Here is a 20,450-nt window from a genome sequence, read left to right as displayed (position 1 = left end):
TAACGCTGGAAAGCATTTGGAGATGCAATTTATATGTTGACTCTGCACAAAATATTGTATCATATCATTTACTACATATCAGCTCTATGTGGCAATTATTCTATACAAAGAAACCCCCTTTGAACAACATAGATGTATGAACAGATATCTTTATCTGGATTAAGAAATAACTAGCAATCTGTGTCTATACACTACTGGAAAATGAAATGTATATTTAATATAATATCCTCTCCATAATGATCTTGGTAACCATTCGAAAATCAGTGTAGAGATGCTTACAAAGTGAAAAAGTGATGGTTTCAAAACACTGTGTAATAACACTATATAAAGATGCACAAGGAAGATCATAAGCTCTATATATGATGAGTCTATTCTTTAATTATACCAGAGATATTAAAAGCAACCACCCACATATTTGAGAGTTGGGGCACATAAATGTATCCTGTCAGCGTAATAAGACAAATTCCCCAAATTGAAAACATAAATGTCAATGGGCCAGATTGTGAACCGCTTACACTGGTTGTTACCAAGGCTGCTGGAAACCAGTGTGTGACCTGTGTGTTGCTGGCAGGCTGCTGGGGTCAGAGCTGCTGGACCAGGGCTGCAGCTATATGCTGACATTCAGGGTGTGGCCTGCATGCTGGTAGGCTGGTTGTGAGTGGCTCAATTGGGAGCAACTGCAGCAAAACATTGTGAGGCACCCAGGGTTACAGGGCAGGCGGTGACAACCCCTCGCAGGTCTGGATTGCATTCCTGACTCCCAACTGGACTGTCACAGATACATTGGATTGTCTTTGGAAATTAACATATGTCTCCAGTTAAAAACTGGTTTCAGAGTAGCAGCCCTGTTCGTCTGTATTCGCAAAAAGAAAAGGAGGACTTGTGGCAACTTAGAGACTAACAAATTTATTTGAGCATAAGGTGTCATGAGCTACAGCTCACTTCATCGGATGCAGTGAGCTGTAGCTCACGAAAGCTTATGCTCAAATAAATGTGTTAGTCTCTAAGGTGCCACAAGTCCTCCTTTTCTTTTTTCCAATTAAAAACTGTTTGTTTGGAAAACAAGTTTTGCATAGCTAAAGAAAATGGGTTCAGAGATTATTGCCATATTAAAGATACAGTAGGAGTGTTTTTGTATGAATATTCCAAACATTTTAAAGAGTGAAATTAACAATCTTTGATTCATGAGATATAAAATCGAGGGTCTGAATGCATGTGGGACTGCAGACCCTCTGGTACTTTCTGTGAGAATAGTGTGCTAATCCCATTGTCCAGGCCAAATTTCAGTTTGAAATGAACCAAATGGGTTATTATATTCTTCCTGCTCAAATTCCCTCTGCAGCTTTAGCTGGAAATGGTTTTCTTCATTTCCTGTGCTAGACCGTTGGGTTGTGCTGATGTGTGCTGCTCAGAAGATGCTAGGTTCTACCTCAATGGGTGCTGAACTTCAGTGATGACTAGAGGTTTTTATCTTGATGTCCTGATTCAGGGTCAGGTGATGCTCCCTCCACCCAAGACCTGCATCCAGAAAGACCTCCCATGTGTGGATGCAATCCCTCCTGCCTGGAAGGAGGCATCAGTGACAATGTTCTCCTTTCACCCAGACCTCACAGAGGGCCCTCACTGTGTCAGGGATTTTTACAAAGGGAAGTGGTGTGCAGTTGATTTTTACAAAGGGAAGTGGTGAGTCAGTAGTGAGCTGAGGGAGAAGTGGATGACCCTGGGTAGGGCTTTGTCCCCTGCTGGCATCACAAAGATCAGAGCAAAAGGAGAATGTACCTCCACACTAGGGGTACCAGGGCCAGCAGGAATGTGGGTCAGTATAGTTCCAATGGAACCATTTTCAGGGAGCAGGAGGAGAGAGGCATCCGAGACCCAGAGCTGACATGAAGGTATACAATCTCCACATAGATGGCCATGGCATCCACTGGTTGACCAAGGTTTATAGGATTTGGAAGCCAGCTCTCCTGTTTCTGACAAGTTAAACCTTGCCCCCACACCAATATAAAGGAAACTCCTCTTGGAAATCTCGTGTAGTTTCCTGGCCCCTAGTTTTTATTTAGTCCTTTATTTAGTCAGACAAGGAATTTAACAGAGAAAAGACTGAATAAGAGTAGAGTAAGGCGCTCATGATTTGGCTCACAAATTGATAATGCTCTTTGAGATCCATTTTAAGAGGAAATGCACTGTGACCCTTCACTGTTCTTATATGGCCCGAACCAACTCCAGACTTAAACCAACAGAATGGGGCCCTTAAAGGAGTTACATCCATGTAAAAATTATGTAAGCAAGAGGCGACTCAAACTCTGCATGTGTTCTGCTAATTCAGGAAGTATGTTACTTGCAGGGTATGTCTTCACTGCAGAGTTAAATTGAGTGGCCAGTGTGATATACTGACAATATCTTGTATTATCCTGAACAAACCTTTTGGAATTAAGATAAACTTAATTGAGTTAAGGTTACTGAATTAGGGTTAACACCTTGGGGTTACACTGTATTGTAATGCAATTGCATATGTGTTATTGTGGCACTGTATGTACCTTCTCTAGTAGGAAGGGGGATGCTAATGTACTTCTCCTTTATCAACCCTTTGAACCTACCCCCCCCCGTCACCCCGGGGATATATGCATAGACTAGTTCAAACTGGATTTTCCAGGGACCAACAGACAAAGAAAGGGGTTTTGGATACATAGCCTGTTTTTAAAGTGGCTCATAGCCTTCTTCCTGATCCAGCAAATAGACAGGAGCCCTGGTCGATGGAGGTCCCCAGTCCTTTGGGAAGTGGAGTGCCCCAAGTGGAGTGCCCCAAGGGTCGGTCCTGGGGCCGGTTTTGTTCAATATCTTCATAAATGATCTGGAGGATGGTGTGGATTGCACTCTCAGCAAATTTGCGGATGATACTAAACTGGGAGGAGTGGTAGATACGCTGGAGGGGAGGGATAGGATACAGAAGGACCTAGACAAATTGGAGGATTGGGCCAAAAGAAATCTGATGAGGTTCAATAAGGATAAGTGCAGGGTCCTGCACTTAGGACGGAAGAACCCAATGCACAGCTACAGACTAGGGACCGAATGGCTAGGCAGCAGTTCTGCGGAAAAGGACCTAGGGGTGACAGTGGACGAGAAGCTGGATATGAGTCAGCAGTGTGCCCTTGTTGCCAAGAAGGCCAATGGCATTTTGGGATATATAAGTAGGGGCATAGCGAGCAGATCGAGGGACGTGATCGTTCCCCTCTATTCGACATTGGTGAGGCCTCATCTGGAGTACTGTGTCCAGTTTTGGGCCCCACACTTCAAGAAGGATGTGGATAAATTGGAGAGAGTCCAGCGAAGGGCAACAAAAATGATTAGGGGTCTGGAACACATGAGTTATGAGGAGAGGCTGAGGGAGCTGGGATTGTTTAGCCTGCAGAAGAGAAGAATGAGGGGGGATTTGATAGCTGCTTTCAACTACCTGAAAGGGGGTTCCAAAGAGGATGGCTCTAGACTGTTCTCAATGGTAGCAGATGACAGAACGAGGAGTAATGGTCTCAAGCTGCAGTGGGGGAGGTTTAGATTGGATATTAGGAAAAACTTTTTCACTAAGAGGGTGGTGAAACACTGGAATGCGTTACCTAGGGAGGTGGTAGAATCTCCTTCCTTAGAGGTTTTTAAGGTCAGGCTTGACAAAGCCCTGGCTGGGATGATTTAACTGGGAATTAGTCCTGCTTCGAGCAGGGGGTTGGACTAGATGACCTTCTGGGGTCCCTTCCAACCCTTATATTCTATGATTCTATGACTGGGTGTTTGTTCTTAGCTGGAGATGTGATGAACTGGTAACTATAAGGAATCCCCTTGGGTGGGGGATTAAGAAACCATGCTAGGCTTGGGGTTAATTCTGGTAAGCTTATTAGCATGTGTGTAGGTTCTTTTATTGTTTATAATTTTTTTTCTGAAATGCTTTGTACCTTAAGAATAAAATAGATTATCACTCAAGTGATTTAGCCTGCATTCTCACTGCACAGTGGCTGGGTTACCAGCCTGAGTGAAAGCGGCAACTGGGCCAGATAGCCTGGGTTGAAAGCACCACCAAACTTAGGTGAGAGAGTTTTGTGTGTGGATAGGAGAAGGGTTAGGGGCGATACCCAGATAAAAGCCTAATTAATATGCAGTTAAGACATAACCCCAGAATATTAGTTAATCAGAAAATCTGTGTCTTCTATCAGAATGGACCCAGACATTAGATTTGACAAGTATCTTTTTTCTCTTTTTCAAAGGAAGAAGTTGGTCTAGTTATCAGGGTACAGGACTAGCAACCAAGACTGTCTGAGTTTTTGTGCAGACATTGCCACCAGCTCCTTCTGTGCCTGAGTGATGTCACATTAATTTCTATGTCTCAGTTCCTCCACCAGTTAACCCCCCAAAATATGTATTTACCAACCCTACAGTGGTGATAGGACAATTAATTAGTAAAAGTGTGTAAGTGCTTTGAAAATGGAAAAACTATGTCAATGCCAAGGATTGTAACCAATTTTTCAAATACAGGCACATGGGTCCATTTTAGGCACCAAAAGTGGCCTAAGGTTCATAAGGCGCTAAGAACACTCAGCTTCCATTATCTTCAGCCCCTGTGAAAATCAGTCTAGGTTTATTTAGATGCCTAAATAAGGATTTAGTTGCTTAACTGTAGTCACCTAAGTTGAAAAATTTGGACCTCATTATTATTATTTTAGTAATAATTTAAATACTGTTAACTAGCTTATGCTGGGTAAATATATGTACTTCTTTGCTCTTTTAAACCATACAAGAAGATTTTGACTTAGGAGGAAATATTTCTGTTATTAACTAACAATTGAATAATATTAATGCCAATATTAACAGTCCTATAAGGGAAAGCCTAGGATTTGCCATGCTTGCACCTTTTCAGGCATCAGAATGGAAACCTTGGGTTGATTACACAGATCACTGTCACATCACTATAGTATATTTTACCCTAGGGACAAACTAAGTTAATATTTTATGAGGTGTTTATCAGCACGCAGAAAAGTAATGTCTGAGGCAAAGTGATGGAACTGTCATTTGTGCTCCTTTGAGAATCTTAAAAGTAAATAAAGTTGCTTTAAAAAAAAAAGTGAGAGCGGGGCTCCGTGTTCCTGGAATTATTCCCAGGACACGCTATCCACAAAAGCACATGTTGTTATTAGCTAGCTGTAATAGAAGTGTAGCTTTTGGACAGCAACTGGGTGCTCATTTCATAAAATTGAAAAACATACCTTTCATCAGGTCATAAAGAAGGGAATTTAGTGGAAAGCTGTTAAAATCAAAGCCTGAGAGCACACACAAAGAGAGATTTATGCAATTAGCAAACTGAAGTAGATCTTTTTATAGAAGGAAATTTCCATATGTGTAATTATTTAATTGCTTTGGAAGGGTTAGGTAATTTAGTAATGATATAGGGCCTTATGTGGTAGATTTCCTGAATTCTAGGTGAAGAATTAGGTCCAACTCTTCTTTTAGATGAGCTCCTTTGGGAAGGAAGAAGCTTGGTAAAGTCATAACTTTGCGGGACACTAAAAATCATGGTCTTAATAAAAACACTGGATTTATCACAACAATCTGTAACCCATTAATCACCCTTTTTGTCCTAAAACTACAGGGTTGTTACTTCCTTTGAAAGGTTCCTTAGAATATGCGCTAACTAACTGCTTATGCTAAACTATCTGTTCGATCTTGTATTTAGCTGTGACACTCCTTAGTACCTTTCCCAGCCTGAAGAAGAGCTGGGTGTAGCTCAAAAGTTTGTCTCTCTCACCAACAGAAGTTGGTCCATTAAAATGGTATTACCTCACCTACCTTGTCTCTCCAACGTAACCAATACTTTCTGCTTGGAGTACTCTTCATGAGAAATCTGTAGGTGTTTTAAAGGGTTTGGGAGTTTCTGGTTGTGACATACCGAGGTACAATCCAGACTAATGAGCAGCTGTGTCACTCCTGCCCTCTATCCTGCGGTGCCCTTTACACTGCTTTGCTGCTGTAGCCTCCAGGCTGGATTGCTCACACACAGCTTCCAGCATGCAAATCACTCCCAGCTATGTCTCTGTGTGTGTTGTAGCCAGCCAGCCACACCTTGGTTCCTACCAGCCTTAGTTATACTGCAGAGTAACCCCTGCACACTCCCCGTCTTAGATTCCCCGCCCCCAGAAATGTATGTCCTGTACTGCCCAGCCCTCTCCTGGACAATACAAGCTGACATAAAGTCTGTTATTGCTTTAATGGAAATAATATGCATATTACTTGCCACTCCAAATGGAGTTTCCCAGACACTTCAATTTAAACACACTGCATTAGATAAAACCAAAAACAAGTTTATTAATGACAAAGAGCTAGATTTTAAGTAAATAGAAGTGATGAGACATAAAAGTCAGAAGTCAAAAATGATTACAAGAAAATAAAGTTAAAAAGGTACTGGAGCCTAACTTGACAAACTATATCAGATTCAAGCTAAATTTCTCATCATATGCTTTCAGAAGTCTTATTTCATAGGCCAGGACCCCTTCTCCAGTCCATTGCTGCTTCCTGTGTCCTTTAGAGGCCACAAATGCAGTGGGCGGGGGAGGAGCATGTCTTGGGGTGTTTGTCTCTCCTTTTTATAGTGTCAGTCTCCTTCTTGAAAAACATTTCCAGCTGAGATTCAGGAGACAAAGAGTCTATAAGGAAGGATGTTCCCTGCTGCTTTTCCTTACGTGGTGGAGCATCCTTTGTTTCCTGTCCTGCTTGATGACTCTGTTTACTGCTAAAGTGCAAATTCAGCAGACTGCAAATTCCTTTGTTTGAGACAGACCTGTTTGCCAAACCCAGTTTGGAATATGTGCTAAGAATGCCATAGAGTGGAATCTTATAACTTCACGAACAATGTTTCCCCACACATATTACCAGGCCAATGATGACCAACAAATTATGAGTTTTCAAATGATACCTTACAAGGCATACTTTGTACAAAAATAGTGTATAGTGGGTGGGCATGGGTACATTCTGTCACAGTGGTGAAATTAGCAGAGGAGCGACATATTTACCTCCGGGCATCATTACATAACCACTACATCTGTGTTGTTCTGTATGTAGAGGGCAAAAGCTGACTGAAGAAAAAGGAGATGAAGCAAAGAATTTCTTTGATAATTTACCAGTCAACAAGAAGTTAGTTTTGTTGTTAAATTGACAGGTGATTGTTGATGCAAAACAATGCATGCACAAACTGGAAGGTAGCAGCTGGCCGTTGACTTGTATCTCTTGGTCCCACCATTACCTCAGTGAGTACAGTCTGATTTCAGATCAGGCAATTTAATTTCTAACACCTAAGATGACAAAAAGAGTCTGTTATTTGGTGCTAAATTTCCATTTGTTTACCTTACTTCTCCTCATGTAATGACACTGGCATCAGTTATCTTGACACCCTTTTTGGTCTTGGCCTGCATTCAGCATTTGAAATTGAGTTGCCTGAAGGATAGTTTTCAGAGTAACAGCCGTGTTAGTTTGTATTCGCAAAAAGAAAAGGAGTACTTGTGGCACCTTAGAGACTAACCAATTTATTTGAGCATGAGCTTTTGTGAGCTACAGCTCACTTCATCGGATGCATACCGTGGAAACTGCAGCAGATATTATATACACACAGAGATCATGAAACAATACCTCCTCCCACCCCACTGTCCTGCTGGTAATAGCTTATCTAAAGTGATCATCAAGTTGGGCCATTTCCAGCACAAATCCAGGTTTTCTCACCCTCCACCCCCCTACACACAAACTCACTCTCCTGCTGGTAATAGCCCATCCAAAGTGACAACTCTCTTCACAATGTGCATGATAATCAAGGTGGGCCATTTCCTGCACAAATCCAGGTTCTCTCACCCCCATACACACACAAACTCACTCTCCTGCTGGTAATAGCTCATCCAAAGTGACCACTCTCCCTACAATGTGCATGGTAATCAAGGTGGGCCATGTCCAGCACAAATCCAGGCTCATTCACCCACCCCCCTTTCTCCCCCCCGGGACACACACACACACACACACACACACACACTCACTCTCCTGCTGGCAATAGCTCATCCAAACTGACCACTCTCCAATACCTTCAGATCAGCGGCACTGCTATGGGTACCCGCATGGCCCCACAGTATGCCAACATTTTTATGGCTGATTTAGAACAACGCTTCCTCAGCTCTCGTCCCCTAAAGCCCCTACTCTACTTGCGCTATATTGATGACATCTTCATCATCTGGACCCATGGAAAAGAAGCCCTTGAGGAATTCCACCATGATTTCAACAACTTCCATCCCACCATCAACCTCAGCCTGGTCCAGTCCACACAAGAGATCCACTTCCTGGACACTACAGTGCTAATAAACAATGGTCACATAAACACCACCCTATACCGGAAACCTACTGACCGCTATTCCTACCTACATGCCTCCAGCTTTCACCCTGACCACACCACACGATCCATCGTCTACAGCCAAGCTCTGCGATACAACCGCATTTGCTCCAACCCCTCAGACAGAGACAAACACCTACAAGATCTCTATCAAGCATTCTTACAACTACAATACCCACCTGCAGAAGTGAAGAAACAGATTGATAGAGCCAGAAGAGTTCCCAGAAGTTACCTACTACAGGACAGGCCTAACAAAGAAAATAATAGAACGCCACCAGCAGTCACCTTCAGCCCCCAACTAAAACCCCTCCAACGCATTATTAAGGATCTACAACCTATCCTGAAGGATGACCCAACACTCTCACAAATCTTGGGAGACAGGCCAGTCCTTGCCTACAGACAGCCCCGCAACCTGAAGCAAATACTCACTAACAACCACATACCACACAACAGAACCACTAACCCAGGAACTTATCCTTGCAACAAAGCCCGTTGCCAACTGTGCCCACATATCTATTCAGGGGACACCATCACAGGACCTAATAACATCAGCCACACTATCAGAGGCTCGTTCACCTGCACATCCACCAATGTGATATATGCCATCATGTGCCAGCAATGCCCCTCTGCCATTTACATTGGTCAAACTGGACAGTCTCTACGTAAAAGAATAAATGGACGCAAATCAGATGTCAAGAATTATAACATTCATAAACCAGTCGGAGAACACTTCAATCTCTCTGGTCACACAATCACAGACATGAAGGTCGCTATCTTAAAACAAAAAAAACTTCAAATCCAGACTCCAGCGAGAAACTGCTGAATTGGAATTCATTTGCAAATTGGATACTATTAATTTAGGCTTAAATAGAGACTGGGAGTGGCTAAGTCATTATGCAAGGTAGCCTATTTCCTCTTGTTTTTTCCTACCCCCCCCCCCCCCCAGACGTTCTGGTTAAACTTGGATTTAAACTTGGAGAGTGGTCAGTTTGGATGAGCTATTGCCAGCAGGAGAGTGAGTTTGTGTGTGTGTGTGTCCCGGGGGGGCGGGGGGGGGGGAAGAGGGTGGGTGAGAGAGCCTGGATTTGTGCTGGACATGGCCCACCTTGATTATCATGCACATTGTGAAGAGAGTTGTCACTTTGGATGGGCTATTACCAGCAGGAGAGTGAGTTTGTGTGTAGGGGGGTGGAGGGTGAGAAAACCTGGATTTGTGCTGGAAATGGCCCAACTTGATGATCACTTTAGATAAGCTATTACCAGCAGGACAGTGGGGTGGGAGGAGGTATTGTTTCATGATCTCTGTGTGTATATAATATCTGCTGCAGTTTCCACGGTATGCATCCGATGAAGTGAGCTGTAGCTCACAAAAGCTCATGCTCAAATAAATTGGTTAGTCTCTAAGGTGCCACAAGTACTCCTTTTCTGAAGGATAGTGTTGACAATTCATGACCTAAACTGCCAGTACTTGATCCTTTTTCTCTAGTCATCATACACTTCTGAGGATGGTAACAATCCTCAGATGCCAGCTTTCAAAGTAAAATGGTTTTCTGTCTGCTAAATTCAAGTAAGTGTTTCTGAAGAAACAGATGCAAGGTCCAGGGCTGATTTATTCATCACACAATTTAACTCCCCAAATACATCTTAAATGTATCTCAAAATCTAGAGGTGAGCCTATGTGATGATAGAGGAAATATCAGAAGGTAGGATACCTTCTTTCTTTTCTTCTCCCATCATCTTAGATTCCCTTTAGGTTTCTCTCTGAAATTAGTCCATTGGGCATGATTATCCTCTCACTTATGCTCTGATCCAGCTCCCACTGAAGACAATGGAAAGACTCCCATTGACTTCAGTGGGAACTGGATTAGCACCCTATTCCAGTATAAATCAAAAGCACAACCCACATGTACTGTCATTGTGAGCACTATAGTGAAGGCTGTGTCAGCAGCTGCATTCCAAAGCTAACATATTACAAGATTTATAACTTTACCATAAAGTTTTTTTCCAGAGTAAAACTTAGCAACAAAGAGAGTAGCCTTGGTGAGCACGCTGTTTTCCTTCATTTTTTTTAAGTTAAGGGATAAAACAAAATTAATAGTGGTTTCCGGCTTGTTTTTTTTGCTCTCAGATTATAAACCAAGAGTGTTTCCTAGATTTAAACTTTGAAAGTAACTATCTAATAATAACAGGTTTCGTGCCTTCAGATGATTTAAGGGGAACAGGTTATTTCATTTGCAAAAATAGCTGCTGCCTGCATGTAATACCCAATCTGGAGAAAGATTTTATGAGGAGAGTTAGCACATAGTTATGGGCAAAATTCTCCTCTCTAATCTGCATTGTGGATATCTATTGTGTATGTGTATTCTTCACTTTTTCTGCATTCAGACTTCCATTTTGATATCCAAGAAAATTTTACCAATGAAACAAACTCAGAAAATGCAATAGATGCTTCCAGTGTGGATCGGACAGGGCAATTTTCCCCTAGATATGTGCATGGATTAAGTTCTTGGATACAGCAATCATAATTTGATGGTGTACCAGGTTAATATTTTTTCACTTTTAGGAGTGCACTAAAAATGTACAGTTTCATTCATTTGTACACATACATTCATATCAGAGACCGTTCTTGCATTTTACAATGATAGGGGTTGTTTAGTTTTCTTTGAGGTACTCTGCAAAAGATTTAATTTTTTTCTCTGCTAATCATTTGTCCTGGCAACCTTTGTTCACTTGAGGAGGGTTAAATGCAACTGCCTTTGGAGACTAGATTGCCCAAAAGGGAATCCCCAGAGTTCATACCTGCCTACTCTGGGGAGAAAGAGAGACCCCCTTTTAACTCATTTAAAATACACTGAACTGGAAGAGCTTCTTGGAGAGGTTGATTGCTGTCAAGGTTCCTCCCCCACTCTGAACTCTAGGGTACAGATGTGGGGACCTGCATGAAAAACCTCCTAAGCTTATCTTTACCAGCTTAGGTCAAAACTTCCCCAAGGTACAAAATATTACACCCGTTATCCTTGGAATGGCCGCTACCACCACCAAACTAATACTGGTTACTGGGGAAGAGCTGTTTGGACGCGTCTTTCCCCCCAAAATACTTCCCAAAACCTTGCACCCCACTTCCTGGACAAGGTTTGGTAAAAAGCCTCACCAATTTGCCTAGGTGACTACAGACCCAGACCCTTGGATCTTAAGAACAATGAACAATCCTCCCAACACTTGCACCCCCCCTTTCCTGGGAAATGTTGGATAAAAAGCCCCACCAATTTGCATAGGTGACCACAGACCCAAACCCTTGGATCTGAGAACAATGAAAAAGCATTCAGTTTTTACAAGAAGACTTTTAATAAAAAATAGAAGTAAATAGAAATAAAGAAATCCCCCCTGTAAAATCAGGATGGTAGATATCTTACAGGGTAATTAGATTCAAAAACATAGAGAACCCCTCTAGGCAAAACCTTAAGTTACAAAAAAGATACACAGACAGAAATAGTTATTCTATTCAGCACAATGCTTTTCTCAGCCATTTAAAGGAATCATAATCTAACACATACCTAGCTAGATTACTTACTAAAAGTTCTAAGACTCCATTCCTGTTCTGTCTCTGGCAAGAGCAGCATACAGACAGACACAGACCCTCTGTTTCTCTCCCTCCTCCCAGCTTTTGAAAGTATCTTGTCTCCTCATTGGTCATTTTGGTCAGGTGCCAGCGAGGTTACCTTTAGCTTCTTAACCCTTTACAGGTGAGAGGAGCTTTCCCCTGGCCAGGAGGGATTTCAAAGGGGTTTACCCTTCCCTTTATATTTATGACAATTGCAATAAAATCTCTCCCTTGTTTTACCTTGTGTCAGAATGCATTGTCATCACTGTATTCTGTATCTACATTCTGAAGTTTAACATGAAACATTAAAAGGGCATTTTTTCCCTTTTAGTTTATTTGAGTGGCTGTGGAGGGCATCAGAGGGAGCTATTCAAATGACCAGGCTGTGCAGTCAGGGAAAATACTGGTCACAGCAAGGGCATCACCCAAGTGTCTTGGTTTGAGTAAACACTCTTTGTCTGGTCCTCCATTGCCTTACACCAGAGCAAAATGAGTACAAAGGGAGTGTAAAATGATACTAAATGATAACAGCAAAGTTTTACACTCATTTTGCACAGGGGTAAATAGTTACATAAGGGCCAGGCAAAAGACAATCAGGTCTCCTGCCTGGGTTTACACACAAGGGGCTTGTTTTGTTTTATATGTATGCAAAACCCAATATCAACCCAGTTAGAAAGCTTCTATCTCTGATGTTGTCTCACACAGTATCTCCTCAACAGGGCTAGATCCGTGGTGGGAACTGCAAACCGTGGCCACCGGGAGCTGCAGGGGGCTGTGCTTGCGAACAGTCAATGTCAGCAAAATGTCTCGCGATCCGCAATCAGATTACCCTGATGGGCCATATGTGGCCCATGGGCTGCAGGTTGCCCACCACTGGGCTAGATTGTGCCTTTAAGGTGAATTAGAGAGACAAGTTGGGTGAGGTAATGTCTTTTATTAGACCAACTTCTGTTGGTGAAAGAGACAAGCTTTTGAGCTTACACAAAGCTCTTCTTCAGGTCTGGGAAACATATCAGAGTGTCATTGTCACAGTTAAATACAAGGTGGAACAGATTGTTTAGCATAAGTAGTTAACATATTTCAAGGGATCATTCAAGGTGAAGTGGTCCGTAAACAACCCTACAGTCATAGGGAGGAAAGGAAGCTGGGTGGGGGTAGTTGGTTAGTGGGCTGTAGATTGATGTAATAAGTCATCGAGTATGGGTTGCAATATGAGGTGGTAGGTGACAACTAGGGGTGTGTGGTTAGAGGGGTTTTATTTCTGTATTGGAGCAGGTTCTCTCAAAGTATTTGGGTGGCCTGTTCCATGATGTGATCTATTTCTTTGGTGGTGTGTCCTTGTTTAGGGAAGGTGGTTTTGTGTATGTTAAGGTGTAAATTCTGGACTTTCTCCTCATAGCATATTCTATCATACTCTGAGTGCCTGGCTGTAGGTAAGAGATTCCTTGGTGTGTTTGGGGTGGTGGTTACTGGATCTATGAAGGTATGTGAATTTCTTGTGTAGAGTTGTCTGTAGGATTCCATTGATGAAGCTCATTGTGGTGTCCAGGAAGTTGGTACTGTCCCAGGGAGTGTCCTTGAGAGAGTTGTTAAAGTTGTGGTGAAAATCAAAGAGGAAGTGTAATGAGGCAACGATTCACCGGTGCGGCACCTCCTGCTGGTAGTCTCGGGAATTTGCTCTTTCCAGCCCAGAGCACCCTCTGCTGGCTGGTGTCTCGCCTGCTGCTGGTTCCCATGTCCCTCCCGGACCCCGGTGCCCCTTTACCTTGGGGTGCTGCCCCCTGGCAGTGCCCCCTCGCTCTGGGTCTCCCCTCCTGGGGAACCCCCACCTTCTATCCCCACCTTGCCTCAGTGGCTACTGCCAGTCAGCATCTAGCCCCTGTTCACTGGGGCAGACTGCAGTCTGTAAACCACTCATCATCAGCAAGGAGGGTTTGGACCTGCGGCCTTTGCCTAACCCCAGGCTACACCTCTGTAGCCTCAGTACCTGCTTTGGGCTTTATCCAAGGCCTCAGCCTGGGGAGTTGCCAGGCTGGAGCTCCCCAACCCCTCTTACCTTTCCCCAGCACTGCTCTACTCAGGTACCCTGCTCAGCCCTAGGCAGCCAGGTCTGCCTCTCTCCACAGCTAGAGAGAGACTGCCTGAGTTCCTGGCTACCAGTCCTTTTATAGGGCTTCCCCCAATCAGCCTAGCCTATTGGCTTCCCAGGGCAGAACTTTCCCAGGGCTGTTTTAACCCCTTCAGGGCCGGAGTGGGTGACCACCCCACTACAGGAGTTTAAGTTATCTGCCCAGAGGATGAAAATATCATCAACGTATCTCAGGAATATAATTGGTTTTGTGGTGATTTGTCCAGAAATCCTTCTTCAAGGTGGCCCATAAAGAGATTGGCATATTAGGGGGCCATCTCAGAACCTCTGACTGTTCAAATGGCGTGGACAAAGTGTTTGTTGTTGAATTTAAAGCTGTTATGGGTGATGATGAAATGGATGAGTTTTGCAATGTGTTTGGAGTGGATATCTGAGGGCTGTCTTGTAAATATTTGAGGCTGGCAGCAATGCTGCCATTGTGAGGGATATTGGTGTATAGGGAGGTGACATCCATGGTGGCAAGGATGGTGTTCTGAGGGAGGTTGTTAATGTTGCAGAGTCAAGTGGTTGGAGGGTGGTTTTTATGAGTACCAATATTCCTCCTGTAAGAGTGCTGTGTTTGGATATGATCGATCTGCCTGGGTTCTCTTGTTTGTGTATCTTGGGAAGCATGGAGAAGATCCATTGTAATGGGAAGTACAGAGAGGAACTGCCTTAAAGGAAGCATTGGGAATCATTCTCCACTAGAGAGGTATAGTGCCTCCCAGAATTTCTCATATGTCTTGGAATGCAAATAATTTGCTGCAGCCCTTTAAAGTATGCTATACACTCTCCCCTGTGCAGGAAACCAGCTCCCTTGTCTGGCATATGGAGGGAGAGAAAAAGCTATGGTTCTACCTACCTATTACCCACCACACCCAGCCCCCTTTCTAGTGAGTCATTTCTCGGGGGAAGCAACCCTGTAGCCGTTCCTGTGCTCCCCTGAGTGCAGGGGCTGATTCTCTAGTCCTCCTTTATGCTGGCCATGCAAAGGAGAGTGAGTGGAACCTTTTTACTCCTTCCCACCCTCCACTGCACAGCCACATAAGGGCTAGATTGTGCCCCTGGTTTAACTTAATTCTGCAAAAAGTTACTTTCATTTAAACTGAAGCGTAGTTGATCATCCATCTAAACACAAGCCAGAGTTGCTCAAGGCCATGAAAGGTCAGATTTTTCCTGGCAGTTAAAACCAAAACAATAGTAAAAACTCAACTAGCAGTAAATCTCTACTCTAGCCACTATAAATACCTATGGGAAAGTACACCAGCAACAGCTACAGTGAACATTTTAAAACATTGCGACCCATTGGAAATGGGCCAAGATCTGCTGTCAATTACACCCATGCAGCCACTTACAAGTCAATGGCACTGGGCTAGTGTAACAGATAAGAGTATGGCCCATCATCTTTGCAATACACCATGAGCATTTAGTAGGAAGATCAATGCTCAAATAAATTTGTTAGTCTCTAAGGTGCCACAAGAACTCCTTTTCTTTTTGCGAATACAGACTAACATGGCTGCTACTCTGAAACTCCCTCTGAATGTGTCTGAGAGAGTTTTGATGGCCACACATTCCTGTTAGCTGACTAGCAATCATCTGCTTTCAAAGGTCTCATAATTTACCCACCCTTTTTTAAATCATTTTTTTAAGACTCCAGGTGAAACTCAGTACATTTATTTTTCTTTATTTAAGCTGAAGATTGTGTCATGCATTCGTTCCAGTTCTGACATTAAAAAGAAAATGATGAATGCGGTCATTACTTTCACAGAGAAAAGTGGCGTGAGGAGTTCTCCATTAGCCATCTAGCCTTTGTATTTCTGTGCCTTTTTGTGCCATTTGATTAAAATTTGCCATTATGAATATGAATGCCATTATTTCTTTCTAAAAGGATTATTGTTATGACTATTTTTCATCTGCATTGACCTTGTCCTCTATGTGACTGTGACTTCATTCTATATAATTACATCAATATATGAAAGTGGACAATGGAATTAGAACCCTGAAAAAGAAAAATGCTTATGGTTTATTATTTTTTTAAATATAGCAGCTTAATTCGAAAGATTTTTTTTAATTAATGACGTGACAGACTGCTGACTCCCTGTTGAAAATCTTTTAAAAAAAATCTGGTGGGAAAGCTCTGTTTTTGTAGCAATGGGTCTGGGTTCCCCACTGTTCATGTTTGCTTCTGATCTGCAAATAGTAGGATGCTATTTGCAATTGTAAAAGTTCATTTTGTGCTACTTCAGAGTCTTCATTGCAACAGAGACACCAATCTGGCTGAATAAAAGCTCTTTCTTCTCAGAGAAATATACACAGCTAAATCTCCTACAATTTCTTTTGTGAATTCATTTTTTTTCCTCTTCTACATCTCTATAGATGGTTTCAAACAATGCTAAAACATGGCAGAATGAAATGATATAACCAGACTAGATTCTTACCTGCTGAAAATTTACAGACCAGTTCAGCTGGGAAATCTACTTCTGCAGCTTTGCATTTCCACATTCAGTGTAAATTTATGAATGGAAGAGTTTCTCGGCTGTTCACATTATTGCTGAACAGCGCATATACACTTCCTGCTGCTAATTCATAACCTAAGCTTCCTAGCTTATCAGAGCATGAACCACACTTACTGCAATACAACAAGCCTGAAACTAGGCAATATTTTCTCCAAACTATTTTTTATTTAGAAGGTACCTCTTTCTAAAGTTAAAACTGGGGAAGATAATTTCCAATAGGAATTCAAAATCTGTTTGTCTTCCCAAACAAATAAAAAGGGAATGAAAGTTAATACACATACTAATTCCCAGAGTCATCCACATAAAAATTAAAAATTAAAAAGTGAGTTCAACTTTGCTGGATGCTTATTTAGAGTTAAATGGGTAGCTCTTAATCAGTGTCTGTGGAGTTCCTAAAATGATGATGATCCTCTATCCCATTTTAGTTTGTTAATTTAAAACTTTGTTTTGAATTTTGTTAAAATGATATAGGGAAGGAAAGACAAAAGCTATCAATAAAGCACTGCCTAATCCTATTTCCTTGGATTATTTTTTATTTTTCACATCACATAACACTGTGCAATATGACATAACCTGATCTAATTTCCACCCTAACCCTTTCAAGTGAATAGCATATCGAATACTACATTACTTTATCAGCATGATTTGTATGTGGCACAAATGTTATATATGTGAATGTATTGTATATATTGTATTTGTATGTATATGTATTGTATTTGTATCAGGGCACACAATACATTTAAGAATGCAAATGCACTATAGAACTGATTAGACTTTAATGAGATCAAGAGAAATAGGTTATTTCTGAATTCTCAAAGACACATGGGAAGGGTTCAATGAGATGAGGGAAGAACTAGTGACCGAGTACGTTCAAAGGTTCAGGAGGGAGTTAAAGGATGTGATGGAAGTCGTTCAAAACAACCTCCAAGACAGTCAGGCCAAACAAAAGGCGTGGTATGATAAAAATACTTGTAAATGCACTTTTGACATAGGAGATTTGGTGATGGTACTCAGCCCTGAGAAAAGGTTCAAAATGCAAAACTCCTTGAAGGGGCCCTTTGAGGTGGTAGAAGTGGAAAATGAGGGCACATATCAAGTTAAAATGCCCCACGATGATACTGTTCCCCAACTGGTACATGTGAACCAGCTTAAAGCCTATCATAGTAGAGAGGCCGGGGTAAACATGATCTGTTGTGTCGAAGGGGAAACTGAGGCACACCCACTCATTGATATGATGGGTGAATGCCAAGATGGGTTAACTCTGGAAAGTATTCAAATCTGTAATGAATTAACACCAGTTGAAAAGTGGGAGGTGTTGTCAGTGCTGCAAGGGTACAGCGAGGTATTTTCCACCCGTAAGGTGAAAGAGCAAATTCGTACAGAGATACAGAATTAAGGAATCTGACAGCTCGTGGGCATCCCCTGTGGTCTTGGTTCCCAAAAGGGATGGCGCTGTAAGATTTTGTCTGGACTATAGGAAGCTTAATGCTGTTACAGTAGCAGATGCGTACCCCATCTCAAGAACTGATGTGCTGAGCCAAGCCAAATACCTCAGTACTTTTGATTTAACTAGAGGTTACTGGAAGATCCCTTTGGAAGAGGGGGCACAACAAAAATCTGCTTTTATCACTGATATAGGGCTCTATGAATTCACGGTGTTACCTTTTGGTTTGGTAAATGCTGGTGCAACCTTCCAGAGACTGATCAACAAAGTATTAAATGGTTTACAGAACTATACAAGGGCATACATAGATGACATTGCTGTATTCAGCAACACCTGGGAGCACCTGGGGGTTGTGCTATCAAAACTCAAGGAAGCTGGTCTAACCATAAAACCCTGCAAGTGCAAGATAGGGGAAGCCAAAGTCCCCTATCTAGGACATTGGGGTGGGGTGGGGTGGCAAAATATCCCCCAACCCTCTTAAGGTGGAAGCCATTGTAAAATGGCTTGTGCCCCAAACTAAAAGGCATGTCTAATCCTTCATAGGCTTGGCAAACTATTACAGGAGGTTTGTGTGTGTGTTTGGGTGTGTGTGTGTGTGGGGGGGGGGGTCAGTGGCATTGTATCCCCAACCACAGACTTGTGTAAAAAGTACCAACCTATGAAGGTAATTTGGTCAGAGGCGTGCCAGAAGGGTTTTGGTAAGGTAAAGGCACTCTTGGCTGCAGAGTCTGTGCTGGCCAGCCCTGACTTTGATAAGACTTTTGAATTGTGTGCTGATGCATCTGACACTGGACTGGGTGCTATGCTGATGCAAACAGGGGAGAACAGCAAGAAGCACCTCCTTGCCTTCCTAAGCAAAAAGCTGCTGCCTATTGAGCAGAATGACTCTGTCATAGACAAGGCGTGCTATTCCATATTGTGGGCTGTTAAACAACTGAGACCTTACCTCTGTAATAGGAGGTTCAAGATTCTAACAGGCCATTAACCCCTGATATGGCTGAACAGAACCAAGGGCACAAACTCCAAACTGCTACCCTGGAGCCTGGTCCTGCAGGAATTTAACATGGAGATTGTGCACATTAAAGGGAAGGAAAACATGGTAGCAGATGCTCTGTCTAGGAAAGGGGAAATTGGGCATCTTGCCTTTGCATTGGTCAGTGACCAACCCTCTGGCAGTAATCACAGGGGGGAGATCTGACATCACACTCCATATTCTTTATGAAAATATGCTTATGATATGGATATGACATATCTGAGATATACTTTATGCAAGAAGGCTTATGTAAGATGTCATTGGAAAGGTTATGATTTACTGAATGTGAGTATCTAATGTGTATGCATGTATCATTTCTGTGTCTGAAGTTAGAAATATTGACCATGTATCTGTATTTCAAATGTGTTACTTTGGGTGTCACCTACAGCTAGTTCTTCAGGTACAACAATGAAAAGCCAGACAGGGCTGATGGCCTATTAGCAAAGACAATAGACTGTGAAAGGGCTGTCTTCCTGGGGACGCTCCAGACAGCCTGCGAGTAATGGCTGCCACAGCTCTGCAGAGACAAGGGTCTGAGTCACCTGGTACTGGACCCCTCCCAACCTCCACCCCCTTGTTGGAATGCCAGTGTTTTTCCACTGGAAGACAAAGAGTTGCCACCTTACACAAGAACTATATAAGGCAGGGAACTGACATCATCATGGGTCTCCTCTGCCTCCGCAGCCAAAGACACACAGAAAAACACCTGGAAGCAAGAACTGAACTTGGGGGAGAAGAGTTGAGCCCAAGCTGAAAGGGCATCTAGCTTGCGAGTTAAAATATCTGAGGTTTCAAGCTGCAGGCCAGTGCAGCTGCCTTTCAAGACTTTCTTTAATCTGCCTGTAATAATATCTAGGGTGAGAAATTACTATTTGTAAACAATTTCTTTAGTGAAACAAGCTTAGTTTGGTTTCAGAGTAGCAGCCGTGTTAGTCTGTATTCGCAAAAAGAAAAAGGAGTACTAGTGGCACCTTAGAGACTAACCAATTTATTGGAGCATAAGCTTTCGTGAGCTACAGCTCACTTCATCGGATGCATTCACTGAATGCATCCGATGAAGTGAGCTGTAGCTCACGAAAGCTTATGCTCCAATAAATTGGTTAAACTTAGTTTGCATGTTTTGTTTCATTGGCTTGGTAATCTGCTTTGTTCTGTCTGCTATCTCTTTAACCATTTAAAATCTGCCTTCTATAGTTATTACATTTATTTTGCTTATTATTAAACACAATTTATGTAATTTCTAACTGGGGTGGAGGGGAGAAGTCATGCACATCTCTCTTCACATTGAGGAAGAGGGTGAATTTTTATGAGCTTGTGCTGT

The 20,450-nt window shown here is 42.5% G+C and overlaps 1 long non-coding RNA gene across 1 annotated transcript in view; it reads right to left on the bottom strand.

The window, feature by feature from the left end:
* Positions 1-6,328: 6,328 nt before the first annotated feature.
* LOC125638823 (uncharacterized) overlaps positions 6,329-20,450 on the bottom strand; it is a 91,871-nt gene continuing 77,749 nt past the window's right edge. The window contains exon 5 of the long non-coding RNA XR_007357301.2: positions 6,329-7,331. This is a non-coding gene — a long non-coding RNA (uncharacterized LOC125638823). The remainder of the gene's footprint in view (positions 7,332-20,450) is intronic.

This window comes from Caretta caretta, chromosome 1, assembly GCF_965140235.1.
Source record: "Caretta caretta isolate rCarCar2 chromosome 1, rCarCar1.hap1, whole genome shotgun sequence".
NCBI lineage: Eukaryota > Metazoa > Chordata > Testudines > Cheloniidae > Caretta > Caretta caretta.
Note: the sequence above shows the minus strand (reverse complement) of the source record. Positions and strands in the feature narration are given on the sequence as shown.